The sequence below is a fragment of the Lutra lutra genome, chromosome 17, assembly GCF_902655055.1.
Source record: "Lutra lutra chromosome 17, mLutLut1.2, whole genome shotgun sequence".
NCBI lineage: Eukaryota > Metazoa > Chordata > Mammalia > Carnivora > Mustelidae > Lutra > Lutra lutra.
In genome coordinates, this window is record NC_062294.1 from 38,055,703 (window position 1) to 38,067,329 (window position 11,627).

Genomic DNA, 11,627 nt, shown 5'->3' on the forward strand with positions numbered 1-11,627 from the left:
TAGAACTTGTACAGGAATTCAGTAAAGTGTCAGGATATAAAATCAATGCACAGAAATCAGTTGCATTTGTCTACACCAACAACAAGACAGAAGAAAGAGAAATTAAGGAGTCCATCCCATTTACAATTGCACCCAAAACTATAAGATACCTAGGAATAAACCTAACCAAAGAGACTAAGAATCTATACTCAGAAAACTATAAAGTACTCATGAAAGAAATTGAGGAAGACACAAAGAAATGGAAAAATGTTCCATGCTCCTGGATTGGAAGAATAAATATTGTGAAAATGTCTATGCTACCTAAAGCAATCTACACATTTAATGCAATTCCTATCAAAGTACCATCCATTGTTTTCAAAGAAATGGAACAAATAATCCTAAAATTTATATGGAACCAGAAAAGACCTCGAATAGCCAAAGGAATATTGAAAAAGAAAGCCAAAGTTGGTGGCATCACAATTCCGGACTTCAAGCTCTATTACAAAGCTGTCATCATCAAGACAGCATGGTACTGGCACAAAAACAGACACATAGATCAATGGAACAGAATAGAGAGCCCAGAAATGGACCCTCAACTCTATGGTCAACTCATCTTCGACAAAGCAGGAAAGAATGTCCAATGGAACAAAGACAGCCTCTTCAACAAATGGAGTTGGGAAAATTGGACAGCCACATGCAGAAAAATGAAATTGGATCATTTCCTTACACCACACACGAAAATAGACTCAAAATGGATGAAGGATCTCAATGTGAGAAAGGACTCCATCAAAATCCTCGAGGAGAACACAGGCAGCAACCTCTTCGACGTCAGCCGCAGCAACATCTTCCTAGGAACATCACCAAAGGCAAGGGAAGCGAGGGCAAAAATGAACTTTTGGGATTTTATCAAGATCAAAAGCTTTTGCACAGCAAAGGAAACAGTTAAAAAAACCAAAAGACAACTGACAGAATGGGAGAAGATATTTGCAAATGACATATCAGATAAAGGGCTAGTGTCCAAAACCTATAAAGAACTTAGCAAACTCAACACCCAAAGAACAAATAATCCAATCAAGAAATGGGCAGAGGACATGAACAGACATTTCTGCAAAGAGGACATCCAGATGGCCAACAGACACATGAAAAAGTGCTCCATATCACTCGGCATCAGGGAAATACAAATCAAAACCAGCATGAGATATCACCTCACACCAGTCAGAATGGCTAAAATTAACAAGTCAGGAAATGACAGATGCTGGTGAGGATGCGGAGAAAGGGGAACCCTCCTACACTGTTGGTGGGAATGCAAGCTGGTGCAACCCCTCTGGAAAACAGCATGGAGGTTCCTCAAAATGTTGAAAATAGAACTACCCTATGACCCAGCAATTGCACTGCTGGGTGGTTACCCTAAAGATACAAACATAGTGATCCGAAGGGGCACGTGCACCCGAATGTTTATAGCAGCAATGTCTACAATAGCCAAACTATGGAAAGAACCTAGATGTCCATCTACAGACGAATGGATAAAGAAGAGGTGGTATATATACACAATGGAATACTATGCAGCCATCAAAAGAAATGAAATCTTGTCATTTGCGACGTCGTGGATGGAACTAGAGGGTATCATGCTTAGCGAAATAAGTCAATCGGAGAAAGACAACTATCATATGATCTCCCTGATATGAGGGAGAGGAGATGCAACATGGGGGGTTGAGGGGGTAGGAGAAGAGTAAATGAAACAAGATGGGATTGGGAGGGAGACAAACCATAAGTGACTCTTAATCTCACAAAATAAACTGAGGGTTGATGGGGGGAGGGGGTTGGGAGAGAGGGTGGGGTTATGGATATTGGGGAGGGTATGTGCTATGGTGAGTGTTGTGAAGTGTGTAAACCTCCGATTCGCAGACCTGTACCCGTGGGGATAAAAATATATGTTTATAAAGCTGTAAAAAAAAAAAAAAAAGAAAGAAAGAAAGAAAGGATGAATCCCCAAGTTTTGTAGCAACATGGACGGGACTGGAAGAGATTATGCTGAGTGAAATAAGTCAAGCAGAGAGAGTCAATTATCATATGGTTTCACTTATTTGTGGAGCATAACAAATAGCATGGAGGACAAGGGGAGATGGAGAGGAGAAGGGAGTTGAGGGAAATTGGAAGGGGAGGTGAACCATGAGAGACTATGGACTCTGAAAAACGATCTGAGAATTTTGAAGGGGTGGGGGGTGGGAGGTGGGGACACCAGGTGGTGGGTATTGTAGAGGGCACGGATTGCATGGAGCACTGGGTGTGGTGCAAAAATAATGAATACTGTTATGCTGAAAAAAATAAAAAAATTAAAAAAAATATAAAAAATTAAAGGGGCTCCTGGGTGGCTCAGTGGGTTAGGTTTCTGCCTTCAGCTCAGATCATGATCTCAGGGTCCTGGGATTGAGCCCCAGATCAGGCTTTCTGCTCAGTGGGGAGCCTGCTTCCCCTTCTCTCTCTGCCTGCCTCTCTGCCTACTTGTGATCTCTCTCTCTGTCAAATAAAGAAATAAAATCTTTAAAAAATAAAAATACACCACAAAAAAAATACTACAGGTCACATCCCTAGTCAACATGGATGCAAAATCCTCAGCAAATTTTAGCAAACTGAAATCAACAATCCAATAAAAGGATTATTCACCACGAATTAATGGAATTTATTCCAGGGATGCAAGAATGGTTCAATATCCACAAGTCAATCACTGTGATACACCACATTAACAAAATGAAGGAAAATAATCATATGAATATCTCAATAGATACAGGAGAAACATTTGATAAAAATACAACATCCATTAATAAGAAAAACGCTCAACAAACTGAGTTTACAGAAAACATACCTCAACATAATAAAAGCTACATATGACAAAGCAAGAGCTAACATACTCAATGGTGAAAAGGTAAAAGATTTTTCTTTAAGTTTAGGAATAAGACAAGAGTGTCCACTCTTGCCACTTTTATCCAACAGAATACTGGGGGTCTTAGCCATAGAAATCAGACAAGATAAAGAAATAAAGGAATCCAATTTGATAAGAAGTAATACCGTTACTAATTGCAGATGACACAGACGATGTATAGGAAACTCGAAAGACGCCACCAAAAATGAACTATTAGAGATAATAAGTGATTTCTGTAATGTTTCAGGATACAAAATTAATATACAGAAATCAGTTGCTCTTCAACACACTAATAAACAAGTTGGTATTAAGGAGGGCACATATTGCATGGAGCGCTGGGTGTGGTGCATAAACAATGAATCTTGAAACACTGAAAAAATAAAACAAAATTTAAAAAACAGAGAAATTGAAAAATCCCATTTATACTTGTATAAAGAATAAAATACCCAAGAATAAGTTTAACTAAGGAGGCGAAAGACCTTTGACTCTGAAAACTATAAACTTTCATGAAAGAAATTGACTGTGACACAAAAAAATGGACAGATATACTATGCTTATGGATTGGAAGAATCAACATTGTTCAAATTTCCACAATACCCAACGAAACCTAAAAATTCAATGCAATACCTATCAAAATACCAATAGTATTTTCCACAGAACTAAAACAAATAATCCTAAGGTTTGTATGGAATGATAAAAGACCCTGAATAGCCAAAGTAGTCTTGGGAAAGAAGACAAAGGCTGGAGGTAGCACAGTCCCAGATTTCAAACTATGTTATAAATCTACAGTAATCAAAACAGTATAAAACTGGCACAAAAACAGAAACATAGATCAATGGAACAGAATAGAGAGCCCAAAATAAACCCACATTTATATTGCCAATTAATTTACAACAAAAGGGGCAAGCATATATAATGGAAAAAAGGCAGTCTTTTCTTTTTTTTTAAATTTTTTTATTTTTCAGCGTAACAGTATTCATTATTTTTGCACAACACCCAGTGCTCCATGCAATCCATGCCCTCTCCAATACCCACCACCTGGATCCCCCAACCTCCCACCCCCCGCCCCTTCAAACGCCTCATATGGTTTTTCAGAGTCCATAGTCTCTCATGGTTCACCTCTCCTTCCAATTTCCCCCAACTCCCTTCTCCTCTCCATCTCCCCTTGTCCTCCATGCTATTTGTTATACTCCACAAATAAGTGAAACCATATGATAATTGACTGTCTCTGCTTGACTTATTTCACTCAGCATAATCTCTTCCAGTCCTGTCCATGTTGCTACAAAAGTTGGGTATTCATCCTTTCTGATGGAGGCATAATACTCCATAATGTATATGGACTACATCTTCCTTATCCATTCGTCCGTTGAAGGGCATCTTGGTTCTTTCCACAGTTTGGCGACCGTGGCCATTGTTGCTATAAACATTGGGGTACAGATGGCCCTTCTTTTCACTACATCTGTATCTTGGGGGGAAATACCCAGTAGTGCAATGGCAGGGTCATAGGGAAGCTCTATTTTTAATTTCTTGAGGAATATCTACACTGTTCTCCAAAGTGGCTGCACCAACTTGCATTCCCACCAACAGTGTAAGAGCGTTCCCCTTTCTCCACATCCTCTCCAACACACGTTGTTTCCTGTCTTGCTAATTTTGGCCATTCTAACTGCTGTAAGGTGATATCTCAATGTGGTTTTAATTTGAATCTCCCTGATGGCTAGTGATGATTCCATTCCGATCAAAATTCCAATGGTACTTTTCAAAGAGCTGGAGCAATAATCCAAAAATTGGTATTGGATCAGAAGAGACCCCGAATCGCTAAGGAAATGTTGAAAAACAAAAATAAAACTGGGGGCATCACGGTACCTGATTTCAAGCTTTACTACAAAGCCGTGATCACCAAGACAGCATGGTACTGGCATAAAAACAGACACATAGACCAGTGGAACAGAGTAGAGAGCCCAGAATGGACCCTAAATAATCCCCGACAAAACAGGAAAAAATATACAGTGGAAAAAAGACAGTCTCTTCAATAAATGATGCTGGGAAAACTGGACAGCTATATGCAGAAGAATGAAACTCGACCATTCTCTTATAGTGTACACAAAGATAAACTAAAATGGATAAAAGATCTCAACGTGGGACAGGAATCCATCAGAATCCTAGAGGAGAACATAGGCAGTAATCTCTTCAGTAGCAGCCACAGCAACTTCTTTCAAGTTATGTCTCCAAAGGCAAAGGAAACAAAAGCAAAGATGAACTTTTGGGACTTCATCAAGATCCAAAGCTTCTGCACAGCAAAGGAAACAGTCAACAAAACAAAGAGGCAACCCACGGAATGGGAGAAGATATTTGCAAATGACAGTACAGACAAAAGGTTGATATCCAGGATCTATAAAGAACTCCTCAAACTCAACACGCACAAAACAGACAATCATATCAAAAAATGGGCAGAAGATATGAACAGACACTTCTCCAATGAAGACATACAAATGGCTATCAGACACATGAAAAAATGTTCATCATCACTAGCCATCAGGGAGATTCAAATTAAAATGGCAGTCTTTTCAGTAAACAATGCTGGAAAAACTGGATAGCTACATGCAAAGAATGTAATCAGTCCACTTTCTTACACCACACACACACACACACACACACACACACACACACACACACACCCTCAACATGGATTCTAGATCTAAATGTAAGACCTAAAACCTTAAAAGTCCTAAAACAAAACATTGGCAGTAATCTCTTAGATATCAGCCACAGAAATATATTTCTGGATCTGTCTCCTTAGACAAGGAAAACAAAAGCAAATATAATCTATTGGGATACATCAAACTAAAAAGCTTTTGCATAGCTAAGGAAACTCTCAACAAAATGGAAAGGCAACCTACTGAATGGGAGAGATGTTTGCATATGATCTATCTCATAAGGGTTTAATATCCAAAATATATAAAGAACTCATACAACTCAAGAGCAAAACCACAAATAATCCAATTAAAAATGGGCAGAGTTCTTGAATAGGCATTTTTGCTAACAAGAAATGCAGGTTACTAAAAGAAAGATACATGAAAAGATGCTCAACATCATTAATCATCAGGGAAATGCAACTCAAAACCACTATTCATCGTCACCTCACACCAGTCAGAATAGCTAGAATCAAAAAGACAAGGAAAAAACAAGTGATAGCGATATGGAAAAAGGGGAATTTTTGATGGGAGTAAAATTTTTTGTATTCACTGTGGAGTTTCTTCAAAAAATTAGAAGTAGAAATACCATAAGACACAATATTCTACTTCTGGGTATTTACCTAAAGAAAACAATAAACATGAACTCAAAAATAGATATGAACATACTCATGTTTATTGAAACATTATTTATAATAGCTAAGATATGGAAGCAACATATGTGTCTATCAGTAGATGGATAGATAAAGGATATGTTCAGGAGGAGTCAAGATGGCGGAGAAGTAGCAGACTGAGATGACATCAGTTAGCAGGAGATCAGCTAGATAGCCTATCGATCCATTGCAAACACCTACAAATCCAACAGGAGATCAAAGAGAAGACGAGCAACAATTCTAGAAACAGAATATCGACCGCTTTCTGAAAGGTAGGGCCGGCAGAGAAGTGAATACAAAGCAACATGAAGATAGACTGCAGGGGAGGGGCCAGCTCCCAGCAAGGGGCAGAGCAATGGAGCACAAAGTCAGGACTTTTTAAAGTCTGTTGCACTGAGGGACATTGCTCCAGAGGCTAAACCGGGGTGAAGCCCACACGGAATCAGCATGGCCCCAGGTCCCATGGGCTCACAGAAGGTTTGGGTGTGTCTGAGTGTTGTAGAGCTCACAGGTTTTAGAGTAGGGAAGCTGGCTACAGAGACAGCCGAGGAGTGAGCTCTCAACCTGGGGTTACCTTGAACCAGTCACAGGCTGGGTGAGCTTGGAGCGTGGCCAGAGGCCAAGGAGACGGGATCGATTGAGCGCTTTTCTCTGAGGGCGCACTGAGGAGTGGGGCCCTGAGCTCTCGGTTCCTCTGGGCCAGAGATTGGGAGGCCGCCATTTTCATTCCCGTCCTCTGGAACTCTACGGAAAGTGTTCAGGGAACAAAAGCTCCCAAAAGCGAACCTGAGCAGATTAATTAGCCTGGCCCCTGGTAAGGGCAGGGCAATTCCGCCTCAGGCAAAGACACTTGAGGAACAGGCCCCTCTCCCAGAAGATCAACAAGAAATCCAGCCAAGACCAAGTTCACTAACCAAGTAGAACAGCAGAATTCCAGAGGAGGAGAAAGCAAAGCATAGAATTCATGGCTTTCTCCCCATGACTCCTTAGGCTTGCAGTTAATTTTTTTTTCTTCTGCTAATTTTTTTTAACTTTTACCCTTTCCTCTTTTAGTGTTTTCTTTTTTTTTTTTTTAGATTTTATTTATTTGTTTGGCAGAGAAAGATCACAAGTAAGCAGATAGGCAGAAAGAGAGAGAGGAGGAAGCAGGCTCCCTGCCGAGCAAAGAGCCCAAATGTGGGGCTTGATCCTAGGACCCTGAGATCATGACCTGAGCCAAAGGCAGAGGTTTAACCCACTGAGCCACCGAGGTGCTCCTCTTTAAACTTTTTTTTAACTAGTTTATCTTAACAATTCCTTTCAAATGATAATAATAATAATCTTTTTTGAACTTTCATTATTGTAGTCTTATTTTATCCTTCATTGTATCTAATTTTATTTTTTGTATACACATAGGGTTTTTCTTCTAGCAAATTTGGGGTACAATTTCTCCTAATAGATCAAAATATACCCTAAATCTAGCTCCAGGCTTGTTCTAGTCTCCAACCTGAGCAAATTCTCTCCACTTTCTTTTTATTTATTCTCCCAACATACTTACTTTTTCAACTCCTTTTTTAGAAATTAAAAAAAAATTTTCTCATCTTTATAGGCATATCCCATCACTTCATTATGTATACCCTTAATCGTGTTTTTCATTTGAAAAAGTTTGGGAGGTGGTTTCTTCTAAGAGACCAAAATACTCCCCAAATTAAGTGGGTGACCCTGTTCTAGTCACAAGTCTAATAGATATATATACTTTTTTCTTTTTTAATAATTTTTCTTTACTTGTTTTCTTTTTTTAACTTTTTATTTTCTGAACTTTTTATCCTCTTTCTCTCTCCCATGATTTAGGAACTTTTCTGGTTTGGTTAAAGCACACTTTCCTGGGGTCTTTGCCACCCCTTTAGTATTTTATTTGCTCCATCATATATTCTTATCTGGACAAAATGACAAGGCGGAAAATCTCACCACAAAAAAAAAAAAAAAAAAAAAAAAAAAAGAACAAGAAGCAGTACTGAAGGCTAGGGACCTAATTAATATGGACATTGGTAATATGTCAAATCCAGAGTTCAGAATGATGATTCTCAAGGTTCTAGCCAGGCTCAAAAAAGGCATGTAAGATTATAGAGAAACCCTCTCTGGAGAGATAAAAGACCTTTCTGGAGAAATTAAAGAACTAAAATCTAACCAATTTGAAATAAAAAAAAGCTATTAGTGAGGTGCAATAAAAAATGGAGGCTCTCACTGCTAGGATAAATGAGGCAGAAGAAAGAATTAGTGATATAGAAGACCAAATGACAGAGAATCAAGAAACTGAGCAAAAGAGAGACAAACAAATACTGGACCATGAGAAGAGAATTTGAGTGATAAGTGACACCATAAGGTGAAACAACATTAGAATAATTGGGAGTCCAGAAGAAGACGAAAGAGAGAGGGGAGCAGAAGGTATATTGGAAAGAATTATTGTAAAGAATTTCCCTAATATGGCAAAGGGAACAAACATCAAAATCCAGGAGATGCAGAGAAACCCCCTCAAAATCAATAAGAATAGGTCCACACCCCGTCACCTAATAATAAAATTTACAAATCTTAGCAACAAAGAGAAAATCCTAAAAGCAGCCCGGGACAAGAAGTCTGTAACATACAATGGTAAATATATCAGATTGGCAGCACTTATCCACAGAGGCCTGGCAGGCCAGAAAGAACTGGCATGATATATTCAGAGCACTAAACGAGAAAAACATGCAACAAATAATACTATATCCAGCTAGGCTATCATTGAAAATAGAAGGAGAGATTAAAAGCTTCCAGGACAAACAAAAACTGAAAGAATTTGTAAACACCAAACCAGCTTACAGGAAATATTGAAACGGGGCCTCTAAGCAAAGAGAGAGCCTAAAAGTAGTAGATCAGAAAGGAACAGAGACAATACATAATAACAGTCACCTTACAGGCAATATAATGCCACTAAATTCATATCTCTCAATAGTTACCCTAAATGTTAATGGGCTAAATGCCCCAATCAAAAGACACAGGGTATCAGAATGGATAAAAAAACAAAGCCCATCAATATGCTGCCTACAATAAACTCATTTTAAACCCAAAGACAACTCCAGATTCAAAGTAAGGGGGTGGAAAAGAATTTACCATGCTAATGGACATCAGAAGAAAGCTGGGGTAGCAATTCTTTTATCAGATCAAATAGACCTTAAGCCAAAGACTATAATAAGACATGAGGAAGGACACTATATCATACTCCAAGGGTCTGTCCAACAAGAAGATCTAACAATTTTAAATATCTATGCCCATAACATGGAAGCAGACAACTATATAAACCAATTAATAACAAAATCAAAGAAACACATCAACAATAATACCATAATAGTAGAGGACTTTTAACACTTCCCTCACTGAAATGGACAGAACATCCAAACAAAAGATCAACAAGGAAATCAAGGCCTTAAATGACACACTGGACCAGATGGACATCACAGATATATTCAGAACATTCCATCCCAAAACAACAGAATGCACATTCTTCTGTAGTGCACGTGGAACATTCTCCAGAATGGATCACATCCTGGGTCATAAATCAGGTCTCAACTGGTATCAAAAGTCTGGGATCATTCCCTGCATATTTTCAGACCACAATTCTCTGAAGCTAGAACTCAATCACAAGAGGAAATATGGAAAGAACCCAAACACATGGAGACTAAACAGCATCCTTCAAAAGAATGAATGGGTTAACCAGGAAATTAAAGAAGAATTGAAAAATTCGTGGAAAAAAAATGATAAACCAACACATTGGTTCAAAATCTGTGGGACACAGCAAAGGCAGTCCTGAGAGGAAAATATATAATCATACAAGTCATTCTCAAGAAACAAGGAAGGTCTCAAATACACAACCTAACCCTAGACCTAAAGGAGCTGGAGAAAGAACAACAAAGAAAGCTTAAACCCAGCAAGAGAAGAGAAATCAGAAAGATCAGAGCAGAAATCAATGAAATGGGAACTAAAAAAAGAATAGAACAAATCAACAAAACTAGGAGCTGGTTCTTTGAAAGAATTAATAAGATTGATAAACCCCTGGCCAGACTTATTAAAAAGAAAAGAGAAAGGATCCAGATAAATAAAATCATGAATGAAAGAGGAGAGATCAAAACCAACACCAAAGACATACAAACAATTATAAGAACATACTATGAGCAACTCTATGCCAACAAATATGACAATCTGGAAGAAATGGACACATTCCTAGAGACATATAAACGACCACAACTGAACCAGGAAGAAATAGATAACCTGAACGGACCCATAACCAGTAAGGAGATTGAAACATTCATCAAAAGTCTCCAAACAAACAAAAGCCCAGGGCCAGATGGCTTCCCAGGGGCATTCTACTAAACCCTTAAAGAAGAATTAATTCCTATACTCCTGAAACTGCTCGAAAAAATAGAAATGGAAGGAAAACTTCCAAACTCACTTTATGAGACCAGCATCACTTTGATCCCAAAACCAGACAAGGATCCCATCAAAAAAGAGCATTACAGACCAATATCCTTGATGAACAGAGATGCAAAAATTCTCACTAAAATACTAGCCAATAGGATCCAACAGTACATTAAAAGGATTATTCACCATGACCAAGTGGGATTTATTTCAGGGCTGCAAGTTTGGTTCAGCATCCACAAATCAATCAACGTGATATATTAATAAGAGAAAGAACAGCAACCATATGATACTCTCCATAGATGCTGAAAAAGCATTTGACAAAGTACAGCATCCCTTCCTGATCAAAACTCTTCAAAGTGTAGGGAAGAGGGCACACACCTCAATTTTATCAAAGCCATCTATGAAAAACTCACCACAAATATCATTCTCAATGGAGAAAAACTGAAAGCTTTTCTGCTAAGGTCAGGAACACTGCAGGGATGTCCGTTATCACCACTGCTATTCAACATAGTACTAGAAGTCTTAGCCTCAGCAATCAGACAACAAAAAGAAATTAAAGGCATCCAAATCGGCAAGGAAGAAGTCAAACTATCACTCTTTGCAGATGATATGATACTATATGTGGAAATCCCAAGAGGCTCCACTCCAAAACTGCTAGACCTTGTACAGGAATTCAGTAAAGTGTCAGGATGTAAAATAAATGCACAGAAATCAGTTGCATTTCTTTACACAAACACAAGACAGAAGAAAGAGAAATTAAGGAGTCAATCCCATTTACAATTGTACACAAAACCATAAGATACCTAGGAATAAACCTAACCAAAGAGGCAAAGAATCTGTACTCAGAAAACTATAAAGTGGGGCACCTGCGTGGCTCAGTGGGTTAAAGCCTCTGACTTTGTCTCAGGTCATGATTCCAGGGTCCTCGGATCAAGCTCCACAAGGGCTCTCTGC